Genomic DNA, 20,337 nt, shown 5'->3' with positions numbered 1-20,337 from the left:
GTCACCACTACCAGTGACCAAGCATGGGCATCCCTGAGCACACACCAGGCTCTCTCCAAGAAGCAGTGATCATTAGTCAAGTGGCTGTGGAGCCTGGCTAATCCCAACCAGTCCCAACTTCATGTAATTTTATTACATTTGATATCCAGATGGACACACAAAAAGCCAGTAACGGCGGCTGCCTCTGAGGAGAAGACTGGGCATAGGGGAATCAGGGTAAGAAAGGGGACTTTTCAATGATTAACATAGGAATTATTATTATCACTATTACTTTTAAAATCTGCTGAGTGAAAAACAAATAATGAGAGAATAGCTGGGTCTACTACATTCACTAACCATATTGATCTTGAACAAGTTGCCTACCGTTGGAGCCCTGGTCAGGCACCACTACAATACTGATGGCCAGCAGTAAATGCTAAATCAGTTCATGGATGTGAAACACTTGATGTAGCTGTAAACAGCTACCCAAGCAGCAGCGTGAAGCATCAGGAGACAGAGAGAAGCGGGGGAGGTCTTTACCATTCTGTAAAAGAGCAGAAGAACACATAGAAACAAAGGCCATGAGCTTGAGGCTGGCCATAAGGCAAGGTCAAGGATGAGGACAGCACGACCGCCCAGCCTCTCTGAGGGCCTCTGAGGCCATCACAGGCCTAGATCAGGCTCTCTGCAGAAGCCTCCACCTTCAGGTCATGGACCCAGTAAGCGAAGTCACTTAGTGGGATGTTTTCTGCCCAGGATGGCTCCATGGGACCACATGTATTCAGGGAGTACAACATTCCTTCAGACTGCCAGGGGCCCCGTGCCTGGGAATGGGGACCCATGGCTGGGTAGGCCTAGGGAAACAGGAGCTGCCTGCCTCTCAACAAGGAGTTTCCCTGGCTGGCCTTCCCTGGGAAGCAGCAGCACTTCACAAGATGAGATGAGCTCAGAGAAGCAAAAGCCAGTTGGGAGGTGGAAGATGGACCAGGAGTTCCCTGTGAATTATCTTAACTATGGGAAAAAAAAAAATCGGAACATTTTGGAACCCTTTCTAGAGCTTATAGTGAAAAAAATTGCTCTTTTTCTGTTGGAACAAAGGCAGTGGGTATGTTTCTCTCTCTAGAGACTAAACTGGGAGGGCTCTTTGGGAAGAAAGTCAGACACTGGGCTTCTGTGGGTCAGATCTGGCATGCAAATGTCTTCTCCATCCCACTTCCCCCCGACTCAGACAAAATTGAGGGATTTGAATACTCAGTGCTTTTGAAGTATTGAAGGAGCTGGTGCTCTTGGGCCAACCTACACACCTAGCAGCAAAAGGCATGGCCTTCATGACAGCTATCTCTTTTAGATGAGGCATGCCCTCTCCTGTTTGCCACAGTCCTCACCATCCCCTATCACAGCACAGCAGCCTACATCTCTCCCACTATGCTACTGATGTAGCCCCTACCTTATGTCCTACTATGTTAAATCTAGCTACCATGCTAAAGTCCTCAGTAAGAATCAAACCAAATCCACTGCCTCGCTCTAAGGTGCATTCCTGTGATGTTGCCAAATGATTTGCTTTCCAATTACTGATTTCCACTATTAATTGCTGGCAAAATTAGTTTCCACGGGCACATCTTGGCTGTAAGTCGGATGCCCTACTGTTTAAGGACTGTGTGATTGAAGGAAAGCTGCTTAATGTCTCTGAGCCTGTTTCCATAGGACTGATGTGAGGATAAAATTGTATTATTATTATGTTTCACGATCTTGTAGATTGATTCAGTGGTTCTTTTGCTTCACATGGTGCAGCAGAGGCTCAGGGATGGCTGGAAAGTCCAAAATGGCCTTGCCCATATGACTAGTAGTTAGCTCTGACCACCATCTGGGATCTCAGCTGGAGCTGTTGGCCGGGAATCTCGGTTCTCCTCCATGCAGCTCTCCACATGGCTGCTTGTGCTTCCTCATAGAATGGCCGTGAGGGATATTGCAAGAGGTGAAGACAGACGCTACAGCCCTCTTAAGGCCCAGAAGTTACCCGGTGTCACCTCCATCACATTCTGTTGGTCATAAGAGGTGTGAGGGCCAGCCCCAAAGGATTCAACGCCAGGGCAAATGGGCTCTGCCACTGGTGTGGACATAGCAGTTCTCCTCACAAAGAGGCATGGGAGGTAGGGGATATTTTTGCAGCCACTTTGGAAACATAATTTCCTCCAAAAAGACTTTCGCAGTGCCTAATACAAAGAAGACTGTCAACAACGTTCATTTCATTCATAACACATTTCATTCATAACACTCTGTGCCAGGCCTTAACCTAGGCACTGGGAAGATGGAATTGGTTCCACCCGTCAGGGAACTCACAGTTCCAGGTAGGAAACAGGCAAGCAAAGCAGTAATTACAGCACAACATGCTAAGCGCTTTGCCAGAGGAACGCATGGGGATTGGAAGGTGGATTCAGGCTGGGCCAACGGAAATCAGCGTGGCAGATTGGCTGGCTCTACTGGGAAAGAAAGTCCCTTTTCACAGGAATGTTAGGCTGGCCGCAGGATGCCGGCAGCTGCTACAGGCAGCCCTGCCATCACATGGGATCGGCCAGCACCCGTCTCGTCATGTATGGGGAGGGCTTGTGACAGATGCGCCAACCAAATTTCCTTTCCTGCTAAAGTAATTTGGGTTCGGGCTTCCCTCACTTCTTGTCAAAGAGATCCCTACAAACACTCCACCCTTGCGGCCCTCATAAACTAATGGAAGGGACCGACGTGCAGCAAATAATCATGCTTCAGTGTTGTAAGGGGTAAAACAGAGACGGGGGAGGGTTATTTTGAAGGGAAGGACTGGGTTCGTTTTCTTGGAGGCAGGTAAAGAAGTTCTGGACCGTTTCCTGGAGGAGGCCACCCACCCACATACCTACCACAGGGCTGGTCATGTTGACAGAGGCTCTGTATGCACCAGTGGAAGAGGTGGCAGAGTCTTAAGGCAAAACTGGTAGAGACCAGGGGATCCCGTTTTAAACCTGCCCCCTTCCTAACTTCCTAAATTCCAGGGTTTTTAGAATTGGCCACCCTGGCGTCTGTGTGACAGAAACGGAATCTCCTTAGCAAAAGCAGAGTCTTTTAATAGACCTCCAGAGGTTAATGGGCCTGACAGATCTTTGACATTTATTGGATTTTACAAGCTAGTAGATCCGACTCAGAAAGCCGATCAGATGTTCCAAATCGATGGCCCCTTTGGGGTGCTGTCTTCACACAGAACCATAACGAGGTGACCTTGGATGCCTGAGTCGTGAAAGAATGGAAAGAGGACGTCAAAATCCTAGGAAGTGCTAAACTGATCAAGGCCTACACAGTGCCCCTGGGGTCCCTCCGGCCCAAGATGCTTTGCCCATAGAGTCTGTAATCGCGCATCCCTTCCACCTCACCCTGCCTGAACAGCTACAAGCACCAGTCTCCCTTTAAAAAAAATCCCTACCCTCATTCCACAAACATTTGTGGGAAAGCTTCGTCATGATGTCACTGAATAATGAACATTTCCTGGACCACTGTTCTGCACTAAACACGGTTCAAGCAACAGGGGACCCATATTTTCACACCCTTTACTGTGGGGGAAACTGAGGCTCAGAGGTGGTGAATAACTTGCCCCAACTCTTAAATGATAACAATGATTATTTATGCTGCCATCAGTAATATTAAACGACTGCCTTTTATCAAGTTATTGCGCCGTGCACTGTTACATACTTTACTTGAACAATCTCATTTAAAGTTCAAAACAATCCTAGGACATAAATACTATCACTTTATTTATGCTATAGGTGAAGAAACCGAGGCTGAGAAAGGTAAAGCTACCCAATTTACAAAAAAGGAGCAGAGTCTGGGACTTCCCTGGCGGTCCAGTGGTTGGGACTCCGTGCTTCCACTGCAGGAGGCGCGGGTTCGAGCCCTGGTCGGGGAACTAGGATCCCGCACGCCGCACAGTGTGGCCAAAAAATTTAAAAAAAAAAAAAAAAGAAAGGAGCAGAGTCCAAGCAGAACCCAGATCTGCTCAAATCCAAAGCCTGACCTCTAAGCCCAGAGCGCACCACCTGTCAGGGATGAAGACCCATATAAGGGCATCACAGCCTCTCCGGAACAGGTAGGATGGAATGGGGAAAGGCCTCCCCTGAAAGACAAAGAGGAGAGGAAAGGGAATCCTGAGGGGGCAACAGGGGTGTTAGGCTGAGAGCCATGCGCATTCCAGATCATTCCACTGAAGACACTGGTACTCGCTGAGACCCCTCTGTGTCTTCTCTAATGTGTTACTTTTGTTTCCTAACTGATTTGCCACAGGATTCCTCAGCTGTGGTGAATATGTGTCGTTTTTCCTGCCCAGAATCCCGGCTTTTGGAAACGGTACCCTGATTTCCTTTGGGGAACAGCTCCTCCCACTTGGGTCCGTGTGGGTTTTATGGTCACCTTGAAGTAGGCTTCTTTATTCTGTGCAGTCATGTGTGGCTCCTCTTAGTTATAGAAATGCCAGGCAGACACTCATGGTCCTGGGGGAAGGGGGAAGGAGGGGCCAATGGCTGTCCCTCTTCAAATCCCATGGAACACAGGTACAGGGTGGGGATGGACAGATCTGCACAGAAGCCACTGGTAACGGAGCATTCATCTGGGTGGCTCATTTGAGGGAGAATTCGCCGCCCCATGAGTCTAGCCGGCGGGCAGAGACCACCTCCCACTACAAAAGCTGAAATTCACTTCCCAGCCTCCCGCGTAGCTAGGTAACTGGCACGTGAGCTAGGCTTCTCCTATCAGACATGCCCTCTCAGGACAGCGTGGGCACTAATGACACAGGGAAGCAGGGACTGTATGGAGAGCATGGCAGCCACGAGCTGAATCCGGTTTCCAGTGGCAACATCAGGCCCAGATGCAGGGTCCAGCCCTGCTAGTATTAGTGGTGCCGGTGGCAGTGTCTGTACCCAGTGGAGGAAGAGTCGTGTGGTTTTGGAAGTTGTTCCTAGCTGAGCGACCTCCAACCCTGGGTCTCTGGTCCTCAGAAAGACTCTGGAAGCTAGTCAACAAGCAACCTTTAAGAAATCCTTTCCTGCTTCAACTGGCCAGGTTTGGTTCCTGTAATCAAGCAGGGACAGTAAATGCAGAGCTGGCCATGAGGAAAAGGATGCAAGAACTGGTAAGGCTCTCCAGAACTCGCGTCACCCATCTTTGACTGCAGCCTGACCCCTGGAGACCAATGAAGAACTTGAATCTCTTGCACGATTCCAAGGGAGGGAGAGATGGAGCCAGGAGAGAGATTCTAAACCTTCTGCTAAACTGGGCGACTGGGGGCTGTGGTGTGCATGGTAAAACGACACATGACCTCTTTCGTGCGCCAAGCTGGGGAAAAAGTTAAACCACTCCCATTCAATAGTTTAATAAATACATCTTCAGAGGTGAATTTCAGGCACCTGTGGTTAGTTGAAGGAGGGAGGGGGGAAGGATGTGAAAATTTGGGGCAATGGAGCCTCCCCTGGCACTGAGGAAAGGATAAATCCATTGCCTACTCCACTCACTGGTTCTGGGGCTAAGTGATCTGGACATATGAGTTAAACTGGTCACCACGGGCCCTTCATGAAGAGTGGGGGCAGAGTGGTCCTGGGGTTCAAAGAGTCCCCGGTTCCTCCTGGCTGCAGTCCCTTCTACGCCAGCACATGCCACAAAGTCAGGCTTCCAGAAAGCTTCAGGCTTTAAAAGTGCAGAGTCTGGTGAATTCCGGACATTCTGAGCCACTGCAGGGATAGCACCCGCCATGTCCCAGCGAGGAAAGCCTTCTGAAGGCTCTCCTGGAATTCAACTTATTTGTCCGTAGGTTGTTTTGAAATTTTCAGTAGAGAATCAGTGTCTTAATTCAGAGAAGCCAAGCATATACATTTAAAATGCCAACAAGCAAAAGCTCATTATTGCTATGCCAAGAGAGAGGCAGCCATCCCACGCAGAACCCCTCAGCTCTAAATTTACAACTGCAGCCAACTTCTGAACTTCAAGTCCTCCCGCGAGGCTCAGGTTGGGGGCCCTGGCTGGAGGGATTTGGTTGTCTGGGGGGCTGCAATTGAAATGTTCTAAAACTGATTGTTCTGATGTTTTCACAACTCTGTGAATACACTAAAAGCCACTAACTTGTAGGCTTTAAAAGGGTGGATGGGGGCTTCCCTGGTGGCGCAGTGGTTGAGAGTCCGCCTGCCGACGCAGGGGACACGGGTTCGTGCCCCGGTCCGGGAAGATCCCGCACGCCGCGGAGCAGCTGGGCCCGTGAGCCATGGCCGCTGGGCCTGTGCGTCCGGAGCCTGTGCCCCGCAACGGGAGAGGCCACAACAGTGAGAGGCCCGCGTACCGCAAAAAAAAAAAAAAAAGGGTGGATTGTACGGTATGTGAATTATATCTCCATAAAGCTGTTACCACATTACATAAAAGGAGCACAGAGAGGGCGGACTGGGTTTGACTCTCAGGCCTTCTGTGGACTAGGGGGGGTGTGAAGCTAGTTTCCTAACCTAGCTGAGCTTGGTTCCACTCTCTCTAAAGTGATAGGAAATAATCAAATTATACGTATGTCCTGGACTCAACATGAAGAGGACATGAGAGGCCATCTGTGACACTGCCTGACCCATGGGTCACAGCCGGTAAGTGTGTGTGCTCTATCAAGCCCCTGTTATGAACCAGACCTTGGGGACACAGAGACAAATGACACCTTGCTCCTACCTTCAAGGAGGAAGCAGTTTAGGGTGGGAGACAGGCAGTGACAATATAGCGTCATCAGTGCTGTGATTCAGAGAGCAGGCTATGCAGGTGAGATAGCTGGAGGGTGCAGAGAGGACAGATGTCACTCCTTAGACACACCTTCCCTGACCCCCAATCCCTACAGCCCCGTACTGTCTGCCTCATCACCCCCCTCGCTCTCTCCATGGCACCGTCAGAATGTATTCTTGTGCACTTTCTTGGGTGCTTCCTTCATGCCTGTTTCTCCACCGAGACTGGCAGCTCCATGAGAGCAGGGCCCTTGTCTGTCCTGGCCCCCAGTGGCCAGAACAGTGTCCTGTACTTGGTAGACATTCAATAGATATTTGCTGAATGAAAGAGAATATCAGGACGAGACTTGGAGGATGAGTAGGAATTAGCCAAGGGAAGAAGCCTGGGTCCTCCAGGCTGAGAGTGCCACAGCCAAAGCCACCTTTGGACTGGAGACTGTTCAGGGTAACGGGAGGGGATGGGAGGGGAAGTGGCAGGAGAGAAAGATGGAGACACAGGTGGGGCAGCCCCAAGAACAGACCTGGCCCTCACTGTGGAAGGAAGACTCTAACCACTACTGAGTCCCCCCTCTCTATCAACTCCAGTCTATGAAAACCCCCCACAGATCCTGGTAGGAGCGCTGAGTGCAGCCCATGTGTTTCTATAGTAACCGTCACCATGGCACCAGAGGCCTGGATCCAACTTCCAGCATTGCTGAGGCCCAGAGCTCCTATCCCCCTCCCCCAGCAGCCTCCATCCCACAACCCAGAAAGGAGACACAGCTGGGCACCCACACTACGGGTGTGCAAGGAGGGCTGTGGCCAGGTGTGGGACACAGGCTGTCAGGATTAAACATCAGATATTTCACAATAGATGTACCTGCCAAGGGCGGGTGCCGCCTGAGCCTTTACTAGCAATTTCAACTTGCATTGCTTTGCCCAGGCAGGGGATGCGGAGTCAGGTTTGAACACGCAGCAAGTAGCAGAGCAGACTGGCCTCCATGTGGGCTGGCAGGGTGGGGCGTGGAGCTCAGTAGGCCTGGAGAAACCCCAGTTCCCTCAGTTCCCAGTCCTGTGGCCTCACTGAGCATCGCTCTTCCATCCTGTACAGTGCAAAAGATAAACAATGATAGTAGCAGCCCATTTCAGATATCAGAGAAACAAGCACAGTGCCTTGTCCCTGATAGGTACTTGATAAATATTTAGTGAGCGAATTAGCAAATAATAATAAAAACTACTGTCATCTGTCAGTCAGCAAAGGTACAAGTCCCTATCTCCTTCTCTCTTCGCCCTCCTCCCTGCCCCATGTTCTATTCAAGCCCAATTCTGTCACATGAGCTTCCAGATCATCTGTTCTCCACCACACCCCAGCCTCTCGGAGGAGTAATCACAGGTTCCTGAGTCACAGACTTGAGTTCCAATCCAGCCACTGTGACTTGCTGGCCTTGTGATGCCAGGCAAGTTGAGTCATTTCTCAACTGCCTGCTTCCACTGGGATCCCTTTAGTTGTAAGACTCAGAAACCCAACCAGACTGGCTTCAGCCCAAAAGAGGCGTGAGGTTGGGGTTCCAGATTTAGCACATAAAAATACAGAAATACAGGATGCTCAGTTAAATCTGAATTTCAGATAAACAACTGATAATTTTTAGTATAGATAGGTCTCAAATACGTCATGGGGCATACTTAGAGAAAAAAAGAGTCATTGTTTATCTGAAATTCGAATTTAACTGGCCAACCTGTGTTTCATCTGGCGACCCTAGGTGGGGTGGGTACTTTTAACTCATGAAACAAGCTGGATCCAGAAGTTCGAGTAACATCGTGAGGACTCTCTCTCCTCACGTTCCCATCTTGGCCTTTGCTTTCTGCAGCCTCACCAAACCTGGCTCTCCACGCCTGAGCTATTTTCGCTCTGGACTTCAGTTTCCTGGTCTGTGGGTTGAGGGGACTGGACCAGCCAGAGGCCGCAAATGCCAATGACCCCGGAGTTTAGGCCAGGACTTTAAATAGCAACGGCAGCCCCGTTTGAAGGGGGCAGGAGCAACTCAGCTCTGGCCCCCTGTCGGGTAGAACGGCAGGCCCAGGACTGCCAGTGCTCCACACTTTCCCAAAGAACAAGAAAGCTGAATAGAAATGGAAAACTCTCTGTTTCGAGGGGTGGTCCCCCAGCTGTGGCCTCTGGACTAGACGGCCCAGCCCTGTGACCTAGGGCAGGGCTCTCAGAGGCGTTCCCAGGAACCACCTGCCGTAGACCCCTGAGGGGACTATTTAAAGTGCCTTCTCCAGCCCCACCCAGACTCTCGGGAGGCAGCACCCAGGAATCTGCATTTTAGCAAGCATCCCCAGATGGTGCTTACGTTCACTAAAATTTGAGGATTACAAATTCTGGATTTTCCATTTTAAGAGGAAATCAAACTCTTCATTTTCAGCCATTACAGTGGGGGCAGGGGCACCTCCCCTTTAGCATGGTGGAGCACAGCAGGCGAAGGAACCCAAGCTTTGTCGAGCAGGAGCTCTTGCCACACACCCATCTCTATGCCGGTCCCGTTGGTACAACCTGGAGGGCAGGGATCAGGATGGAGAACCTGAGACTCCAAGAGGAAGGTCACTTGGCCAAGGTCACAAGGCCATCAATGGAGGAGCTAGGGTTCAAAACCCAGTCTGCATGGCATCAGGGTACCCTGGGGAGCTTCCTACCAGGCCACACTATCTCTCCCCAGATGGGAACAGGAGAAAGGTAATCATGGCGTTGAGAGAAGGGAGCTCCTGTCCCCTCCTAATGGGCAGCTACCACCACCAGGGCAGAGCACCAGTCATCTGCGATGGGAAGAGGACACGGCAATGTCCTGAGGAGGGGGAAGGAGGATGAGTGGCTCTGATAAGAGCAGATGGCTCCTGGGGACAGGACAAGAGCTGCCACAGACATCAGTTCTGATGAACTCCCATGGCCCTTAGCTGCCCACGGCACCTCACAGAAACAGGGATAGTGGCTGCCCGCCTCTGACCTTCACCGCCCAGCCCTCAGGCCCACTTCCCACCAAGTTCACCTTGAGCTATGTGCAATCACTGCAAAGTCTTCAACCACAGGATGCCCATGCAACGGGCAGCTGCACTTTGCCATGGGTTCCATCTCTGGCTCCATTTACCTGGAGCAGTGCACATGCTTATCATCTGGCCATGGTTTAGTAAGGTGCAGATTCAGAGTGAACATTCATTGAGCACCTGCTGCATGCTCTGTGCTGTGCTCACTGCAAATGACTGGAATTGGGGGTGCACTTCTCTAACAGAACAGAAAAGCCTCACTGCCACCTAAGTGCTATGGGGATAGAGCAGGGAGAGAGGTAACTGTCACCTGGGATGGAACCAGGGAAAATCTGGTGAAGGAAGTGGCCCTGGAGTCAGGATGGGAAAGGTGTGTTGGATCCAAGCCGCACAGAGGTGAGAAGGCAGGGGCATTCTCTGTGTGCAAAGCGATGGAAGCAGGTTCCAGTCCTGCCAAGTCTGCCTCCCTCACACTTCCTGTCTGTTTCCTTAAACCCAGGGCTTCTCAAACTTCAGTTACTCGTGGAAACCCTCTGCATGCTTGCCATATCCATGTGGGACCTGGGCTCTTAGTTATGTCACATTTTTCCTGAAATCAACTCACCGATTTCTATTTTATAAAATTTATGTTAAGAAGAATCTTTCTCTCATCGTAGCAATTGGAAAATAGGTTTCACTTGCTATAGATAGATGATCATCATAAAAATAAGAACACTGAAAACAAGATAACGTTCCTGAAACCCAGCCAGGTTCTGCAACTCGGGGAGCTGCTAAGTCTGCAGCCTGCTCTCTCGTTGTCGTTAAAAAGAGAGAAGAGCTACTGTTAGGGAGGCGTTAGGGACACCCCAGCACCAGCCTGAGAGCTTCTTGATATAATCAGGGCTGAGAGATGCTCTCTCTGATGCTTTGTCTGCATCCCTCACTACAGGAACCCTAGATACTACTAGTGTCCCCAACGCTTGGGGAAACTCTGTCCTAACCCAAATCTGAGCCAAACCCCAACCATACACGTGTCTCCACCATTCCCGGCAGCTGTTGGTTTGTAACTATGCTCGTTGGAGACCTCGAGCTCCATGGCTGTACCTGGGGCCTGCCGCGATGGGTGAGCGCTTTGCGTAACAGCGATAACCACAAGCCTCGCGATGGTAGTAACAACCGCCATCAGAGTGAACATTTATATAGCTTTTAGCATGCGCCAGGCACTGCTCTAAGCATTTACACATATTAAATGACTTCATCCTCACAAAAACATTGATGACGATGGTGCCATTACTAGTCCCATTTTATGGATGAGAAATTGGAAGCACAGAAAGGTTAAATACCTGCCCAAGAGCAATCCTTATCCTTTGTACATGCTGGATTCCCAATTTTTCTATTCATTCTTTCATCCAGCCATTCAACAGACATGCATCGAGTATCTTCTGTGGTTCCTTTGAAGCAATGCTTATTTTTAAATGAAACTTGCTGTTTCCAGCTCCCTGCATCCTCAAATGGCCTCCGATTGCCTCTGTGGGCTGTGCCATGGTACACTGCCCAGGTGGCCCATCAGGACCCAGGCACTCGTCCCTCTGGCTTCCAGCGCTGGCGGCTGCTGGTGGCCCTCACTGAGTCCTTCACTGGGAACTGCACTAGACCACAGAGAACTGCATGGATGTCGGTTCTAGTCATTCCCCCTGGGGGCAGCCGGCAAGCAGGGACTGACCATTATGGGGGAACAAAACTGAAACCCCTTGATTCAATTCAGAACAACTCTGCGGGGCCACCAAAGCTCCCCGGGGGATGGGCTGAGGCCTCTATTGCAGCTGCACCCCAGCCCACCTTCTCTGGCTAGCCTCGCTCCACTCCCTCTCTCACAGGTGTGGTTCCCAAGCCTGCTCCCCCAAAGCCCCTCTCTCTCAGAGTCTGTTGCCTGAGAAACTCCACCTAAGACGCCGTCCAAAAGCATTTGTCCCCAACCAGCGTTGCAACCAGCCCTGTCTCCCCAGCGGTCCCACCCCAAGAAGACCCAAGCAAAGGGAGCACGGGTGCATCCGACCTTCTCCAAGGGCCCTGGCGGCACCGAAGCCCCAGGGTCACCTCAACCTCCACAAGCCAACTTTGGAGGTGGTTGGATTTCTTTATTTATATGTCTTAGTACATTAGCTAATTAGCTTTGTTCCCAGGCCCCATTGGGATCCACTTGATCCCATCAAGTGGATCGTGGCCTTGACTCTGATGACAGGCAGCTGCTCAGGCCACTGGGGAAGATGCACTCTTCCAGGCCCACGGGGAGCAGCCCAGAGAAGGAGAAAAGGAGAGAGGAGATTGGATGGCTGGGTGTCAGGGAACAGTCACCGCTCCCCCACCTCTTTCTGCCTTTGAGCAAGGAGAGCGGAATCAGCATTTCCCCTCCTGCAGAAGGCAATATCCCAAGCCAGGCCGAGGAAGGCCCTAGTGCTACGTGGTCCACCTTTACTCTTCTTAAGTGGCCCATCTTTAAAAATAGCCTACAACCGCCTCAGGCCTGACCCCTAACAAGTCTTACATTTAGTTGCAAATTACTGTCTCAGCAACTCTGCAGGCTTCCCAATCTGGCCTAAACCCAGCGATAAAGGCCGAAAACAAATGGAATTAGAACCTGCAGTCTGCAGAGGCGAGCTGGGATGTGGATGTGAGGGCTCATGGGTAATCCTACTTAGCATCAATTGGGCAGCAGAACTTGGTTTGAGGGAGCTCCAAGGTCACCACGTCCAGCCCCTGCTTAGAGTCACAGGAGGGAGGACCAGGCAGTCTAGACCCTGTCCTTCAAAGAACAGAGAAACAGAGTGACATGGGGACCAGGCGGCCTGGCCTGCCATCACCCCCAAAGGCCTGGACTCCACACCTATTTAATGAACACCTACTATGTGCCAGTCCATGAGGCAGCATCTCTCAAAAATCTTTGGTCTTGGGGCTTCCCTGGTAGTGCAGTGGTTGAGAGTCCACCTGCCGATGCAGGGGACACGGGTTCGTGCCCCGGTCCGGGAAGATCCCACATGCCGCGGAGCGGCTGGGCCCGTGAGCCATGGCCGCTGAGCCTGCGCGTCCGGAGCCTGTGCTCCGCAATGGGAGAGGCCACAACAGTGAGAGGCCCGCGTACCGCAAAAAAAAAAAAAAAAAAAATTCAAATTCATTAGTATCACCATAGTTCTCATCAGAGACTGTTTCATGAGAAGATGTCAAGCTCAGAGTGGCAGATAAAGTTTTCCAAACTTCTAATTTTCACTTAACAGCTTGAATTTTATCACTGGTGACAAATACTGCCTGTTGCTTTCGTTAAAGTGACAGGCTCACTTTGTTCATTTTTGAGAAAATATCTGCCCAGATTTGAAAACCCTGGTGTGTCAGCTGTTCTTTCAAGTAAAAATGATGTGCCATTAAAAAAGTGACCAATCCAGTGGACAATTCAATTACACGTGTTTTTCTTGACCTTACCTTCAACAACCAGTGTGCTTTGGTATGCGGCAGGAGTGCTTTCTATGTAGTTTTCTTTTTTTTTTTTTTTTTTTAAACACAGATCATTAAAAAGACAGGTACTCAAGGGAGGAGGTTTCTAAAGTTAATCATTTTACTGCTTCATTTAGAACATTCTTAAGTGAAACTGGTATATGTGTGATAGTGAAGGACACAATGATTTCTTGTACACTTTGGTGCTGCTTCCTTGATTTGTACTAAGATGCCAGCAGTTTTACTCACCACCAGTCCAGATATCAACAGGATGAAAAATGCAAACAATGTCCCAGAGTTATTATGAAAACAGTTTTAACCTCAAGAACCTGCTAAGAGTCTGGGGGAATCCCTAGGAGTCTGCAGACCTGCTTTTGGAAACAGGTACAAAAAAGAAAATAAACAAGAGAGTTCATATTATTAATAAATAATATTGGCCACCATCATCATGGAACACCTACTATACACCTTACACTTTACATACATTATCATATCTAATGGTCTCCAAAAACCTCTGAAATGCAGCTAAGTATCCGCTTTGCTTGGAGAAGTTGGGTAACTTCCTCAAGGACAACAGAGCAAATTTGTGAGGAAGATCAAGAATAAAGCTGACTGCCTGACTCCAAAGGTCACTTTTGTTCTTTCTATTTCCTTCCCTAAGCCAAGAGGAAGAGCAGTATCCTGGGCCTCCAGTGCTCCAAACTTCAGCTGCATCCTACAGTTGACCAAAAAAGACCTAGTCCCTTCCACTCGGCATTCAAGGCCTCCCAATCCAGCTCCACGTCCCTTTCCTAGCCCTGCCTTCCATGAATCCTAAGTCCAGCCACACTAGGATCCTTTCATCCAGACTTGCTTCGGGCTTTTCCTGAGCAGTGACCTCCACCAGAAGTCCCTTCCCCCTTCCATCTTGATCAACTGTTGTAATCCTACCAATCTCTTCGGGCTCAGACAACCTCTCCTTTCTAATTGTCTGCATCTCTTATTTGCGTTCACGTCACGCATCATGGTCTGCCTACAGCTACTGATCGATTCATTTATCCACTCCTCGAACCTAATGACCCATCACTGGACTGCAGGCTCTTTGATGGCTGGGACCACACAGTCTAAGAATATTATCTCTTGGTTCTTGCACTTGCTCTTTGAGCCTCCTGTTTCCCCCTCTGTAAAATCGGTATTAGCACCCTACCTCATAGAGCTGTGGTGAGGATTAAATGCACTAATGTACGTCAAGTGCCTAGAAAACTGCCTGGCACATAGGAAGGACTCAATCAGTGTGAGCTGCTTCTGTTGTTATCATAATAATAATTATTGCTGTCAAATATCATTAAGGGAGTGGGGGTGAGCACCTTCTTGTTCTTATCAGTTTCATGGCCCACTTTCCCATAATAAGGGCAGGCTCCGGTAACACGATGCATTTTAAGCCGGTCTAGAAGCGTGAAAATATGTCCAGATATTTATTACTTTGATTTTCCTGCAAGCAGTTCTATTCCTGGGGACTTATTCCAGTTGGGTCCCTCTGTTCTGTTCCTCATGCCTGCCAAACCTCCATGGACCTGAGAAGTCTGAAAATAACTGAGCCAGGCCCTCCAGGCGAGTCGCAGAGAAGGCCCAGGGCACTCAGGGCCCTCATTGAGAAAACGTCAGTGGGGTTGGCTTTGTATCAGCTGAGCCGCCTTCCTTTTTCAGTTCGACCCAACCACCCTCTCTGGGATCCAAGCCCCTTCAGTCCCGCTGGGCACCCCGAACCAGAAAGATAATCAGTGCCTTGAACTTTGATCTCTGCTGCTGTCACTCTGATCAGCAGGTGAGGAGAACTCTCCCTCCAGTCCCTGGGCCCTGCCCCGCCTGAAGCAGGCTGGCGGGGTGTTGTCAGTGTGCTGGGTTTGTTTTTAAGGTCAGTGAACAAAGCGCCCTAGAATGCGAGCTGCCTCAGGTTTGGTTACTCTGTTCTCCAGATATGATGAGCTCTTGGGATTGTGTGAATTCTGAGGAGGGCAGGATGTGTGCATGAGCTCCAAAGGGCAACACGAGCAAATCAGTTACATCCGGGCTCCCGAGTCCTATTTCCAAACATGCTTCCGGCCTGCAGATACTGTTATTGGAGATGGTGAGCCACTCCGTGCAAAGACCTGATGCCATTTCCAACTCGTTTCATCATCTTTCTAAGGTTGGTACAAAACTTCTGCCCGATGCCACGGAGGGTACCATTTCTGTGGCCTTGGATCAGCCGCGGTCACCACAGCTAGCACTTTCTATACTCCAGCCACTGGGTGCAACTCTTCACCTGCGTTGTCTAGTTTCACGCTGAGCACGGCCCTGGGGGGAGTCTGGATACCTCTGTTTGACTGATGAGGAAAGTGCACCTCCCAGTGGATAAGTCACTCATCCAAAAGATACCTCTCCTTGACCCAGGAACCAGGAACCAAGGCCAGTGTGATCAGCTCCATGGTGTGAGGGCTTTCGCTCTGGGGCCCTGGCTGGTTCTCTTTGCCATCCATCACGCTTAGCTGAAATGAACTGGGGAAAAGTTGGAACTAGTATTTTGGGAGAGTCTTCACCTGCACCAGACCCATGCATTATCTTATTTCCTCCTGTAAACAGCTTTGCGAGGTGGGGATTATCACCCTCAGGTTAGAGGAGAGGATTGGGGGGCTCAACTTGTCAACTGGCTTGCCTAGGTCCACAGTCAGAGCAGGATCCAGACTCAAGTCAGTGTGAGCTCAGAGCCCGAGCCCTTCCTGCCACGTTCATTGCTCCCGCTGTACTAGGACGTCTGGTTCTCCTGGGAGAGCCGAGGGAAACCTCTCCCGGACAATGGGCACAGCTGACAGTGCTGGTCACTGTCAGTGAGAGGAAAGGGGAGAGGAAAGCCTGATACCAAAAAGATTTGGGGGTAGGGGACTGCAGTGCAGGGGAGACAGGTAGGAAAACAAGAAGGCAGGTCCCCGCAGTGTAGGAACAGGGAGTCTAGGGACGGACAAGTTGGTTCTATGACCATACCTGTTCCTTCCACCAGAATCAGGAGTGCCTAGCCCTCCAATTCCAGACCCTTCCAACTTCAGGACTCAGTTTAAGCACCACATTGTCTACAGAGCCTTCCTCCAGCCCACAGTGACCCCAATCTCTGCTAGCATCTCATGTCTGTGCCTCTCGCTCTGTCTTTCAATTATCTACATACTGTGATCTGTCTCGAGTGTCCTGAGACAGAAAGTCCCCATCAGATAGGAGGTTCCCATTGAGAGAGGAAGTTATTAAGAAGGAGGATATTGTCCTATTCATTCCTTTTTTTATTCCTCACAGAACCCAGAAGACTGGCATAAACAAATATACGCGCAAATACATGTGGTATTGAACCATTCCCATTTTACAGAGAAAAACAGAGGAACTCCTATAAATTAGGTCAGCAGCTCCACAGTTATCTGATTTTCCTCTAACACTAAATCTCCTAATTGCTACTATACCCCAAATCAAAGCCAAATAAATGTGGATTGATTTTAAAAGGAGGAGAGGGAAGAGAGGCAGAAGGGGGTATGGGAGAAGAGGTGGAGGAAGGGGAGAAAGATAAGGGGGAGGAGGGGAGAGAAGATGAGGAGGGAGGAAGAAGAGGAGGAAAAGGAGGAGGGGGAGTGGGAGGAGATGAGTGGGGGGAGGAGGAGGGAGGAGGAGATGAGTGGGGGGAGGAGGAGATAAGTGGGGGGAGGAGGAGGAGATGAGTGGGGGGAGGAGGAGATAAGTGGGGGGAGGAGGAGATGAGTGGGGGGAGGAGGAGGAGGAGGAGATGAGTGGGGGGAGGAGGAGATAAGTGGGGGGAGGAGGAGATAAGTGGGGGGAGGAGGAGATGAGTGGGGGAGGAGGAGGAGGAGATGAGTGGCAGGAGGAGGAGGGGGAGGAGATGAGGGGGAGGAGGAGGGGGAAGAGGGGGAGGAGATGAGTGGGGGGAGGAGGAGATGAGTGGAGGGAGGGGGAAGGAGATGAGTGGGGGGGAGGAGGAGGAAGAGGGTTTTGCACTGGAATAGGACACAGCTTCAAACAGAAATGGGTACAAAATGAGACTAGAGACAGAAATAGCACGCCTCTCAAGCATGAATTCTATTCTGCCCAATGTAAAAAGAGATTTTTCTGCCATGCAAACCTCCCCTTCTGCGCCTGCTTCACGGAGATGTAGGCATAACTGACTTCATCGACTGTGGAAACCTAACCCGCCGTAGAATGAAGTACATTCGGAACTCTGTCGGGTTAATCTCGACAGAAATCTGGCAACAAGGTCAAATCTTGAAGCAAAACAAAACAGACAAGCGGGAATTTGCAGCCTGGCCATGCCTCACGTGGCACGGCGCGGGCAGGCCCTGTGAGGTGCTCCAAGGGGCGGGCAGGCAGGAGCACTTTACTTCTAGTTAACATTTAACATCCTGGGGACCCCCAGTGCCCCCCACAGAGCCTGACACAGGAGATGCTCCACAAACCTCTCACCTGTTCCCATCTCTGAGTTTACAAACACAGTCAGGGACTGTCAAATTTAACCACTTTCGTTAACATCAGGATTCGCCAGCTAATCTCAATACTGGCCACATTTCAGACTTTCTCAACAACATGGTTTTCATATTTATTCATTCTGGCAGTATTATTAGTAATGAACTTCACAGATGATACGGGCATTCTGGGTATTTATATGTGGCTGGCACCTTACCTAAGCCTTCATACCTGGACCATTAGATCAGTTTTGACCAAACTGTAACATATACTGTATGTCTTGCTCTTGTGTTTTCTCTCACTTACTGCGTTCAGAATTACGTATTTGTAGGTTTCCTTGTTTTGTGTGTCTTCACCCCCTTAAAAATACTGATGTCTGTGAAAACCAGAATCATTTGTATTTTGTTCACCAGGTAGTTCCCCATGTATAGTATATAACATGGCACTAATATAATACATGGCACATGGTAGGTACTTAACAAACATTTACTGAATGAATGAATGAATGGCGCTGGGTTAAATGTCTCTTAGCTCCTTTTGACAGGAAGAGCCTCAGGCTCTATATCACCAGAGGGTCCTTGGTGCCTGACCCCAAGCAGGCAGCCCTTTGTGAATTGGCTGGTCACGCCAACGTGTGTTGGGACCCCAGATCCAACATCCAGGGTGGCTGCAGGTCCTCTGTTTGCACAGCTGGGACCAAGGAAGGCTTGGTCATGGGAGTGATCTCAGGTTGGGATGGGCCCACCGTGGAGCTTGCTTGACCACTGCCCCAGTCAGGGCCCAGCTGGGGAAGGGTATCTCCGATTCCAGCAGGACTACCTGCACCCCTGGCAGCCAGCACCAGTGTGTGCTCCACACGCTAAGAGCAGCAGGAGAGCCTGGAGGCAGACAGGAAAGCATATTCACCCCCTCCACCCAGGCGCAACCCCCAAGGTCAGGGAGACATGCACTGTGAGAAAGTGGGCCACACATAATAATGGCGGAGCTACACCTCTCTTCTGAACGATCTGTCCTTTAATGCAGAGTCACAGCAGGTGTAGGGCAAAGAGGGGGCCAGAGCAGGCCTCCAGGGAGACATTGGTGAAAGCACTCCACCCTCAGTACGTGTTCTGGACTCTGGGCCCAGCCCCAGTCCTCCGGGCAGCCTTCCTATGAAATGAGCTCTCCCAGGGCTTCCCAGAAACCATCTGCTACCCCCACCCTGCTGCTCCATCAACCTTGGCCACAGGTGCCCCCTAACCAGTCCTGTACCCACCTCCAAGCCTTTGAACTATTGCTTCCTTCCCAGGTCCCTCTTCCCTCCGGCCCAAGTATGGCCACTCCTTGTTACTTAGATCTCGATTCAAATACTGCCCATGCTCCTTGTTATTGAGATCTCGGTTCAAATACTGCCCCGCAAGAGAAGCTTTCCCTGACCACCTACTGATCTGAACCCCAAATGATTTTGATCTTGGCTTTGCTTGTTTGTTTCTTGTTGGCTTATGAGCTTCAAGAACTGGGATCAGGCCACCTTTCGCTTACTCTTTTAGCCCAAACCCCAGCACAAGGCAGCATGTAGAAGGCGCTCAATAAATACTGATATTTGTATGAACAAATGAGAGACTGACTGAGTGAATGCACGTGCTCAGTTAAACAGCAAGAACCAGCCCAGCTTCCCGGGGTCCCTTCGATGCCAGGCCTGTCCAGTAAGGAGACTAATCCCAAGATCCGTGGATAATGAGGCAGAAGCTCTTGAGAAGAGTCTCCCTATCTCGGGAGGGGCTCTGGGTCTAGGCCTGGTTAACTTTTTCTTCTTATTGAGCACTGACTATACAGCAAGCAGACATGCGGGCCTTTGTTTAATTCACAGCCTCCCTCTGCGTGGTCACCATGGTGATTCCCATGTCAGAGATAAGGAGACACGCTTGAGGATGTTAAGCAACTTGTTCAAGGTCTCTTGGCTATGAAGTCACAGACCTCGCTCGGCCTGGCCCTGAGGACCCAGTGCTTTGATACCTCTCTCTCCAGCTTCCCCGCAAATCCCCACGTCAGTCTGCAAGTCCACACCCCGGGGGGATGAGGCAGGAACAAGAAATCTCTGAATGAAGCCGTTCCTACTCCTTCACCCAACAAGCACCTGCCAGGCCTTTGATCTGTGTGGGTCCCAAAGCCAAGGGCTGGGGACACAGAGCCACGAGGCTGAGCCCCACCCTCCTGCAGCTCAGGGACGCCCATGTCGCAGTGAGTCACCCATCACAGTGGTCTTCTAGAAAGTTTTTTCTTAATTAAGGGTCCTCCAGTTTTTGAGGATTTCTTAAAATTCCTTCAGCAGGGTGGTGAGGGGGGCGGTGATAGTATGTGGAGTACTAATGTCTGAAATCAGGGGAGACCCTTGAGGTGGTGGGGGAAGCTTGGGCAGATAGCAAGCTGACTAGGTGGGCCGGCCTCCCAGGGCTTTCCCCACTTTGGAGCCATTTCCTCACCAAATTCTGACTGCCCCCCTCTCCAGCCCAGAGCTCTGTACCCTGGTGGAGGACCAGAGGGCAATGGCATGCGGAAAAGCGCCCTGCTCAGCATTTGGCAGAAGGTCCTGGAGTATAGACACCAGGACCTCTGCTGAGACACTGGAATGTTTTAATTTGAAGCCCAAAGTTTGTGCACTCGCACTGTC

The sequence above is a fragment of the Delphinapterus leucas genome, chromosome 3 (genome assembly GCF_059928025.1).
Source record: "Delphinapterus leucas isolate spDelLeu-1000000601 "Yukka" chromosome 3, BTC_Dleu_Yukka2, whole genome shotgun sequence".
Classification (NCBI taxonomy): Eukaryota; Metazoa; Chordata; class Mammalia; order Artiodactyla; family Monodontidae; genus Delphinapterus; species Delphinapterus leucas.
Note: the sequence above shows the minus strand (reverse complement) of the source record.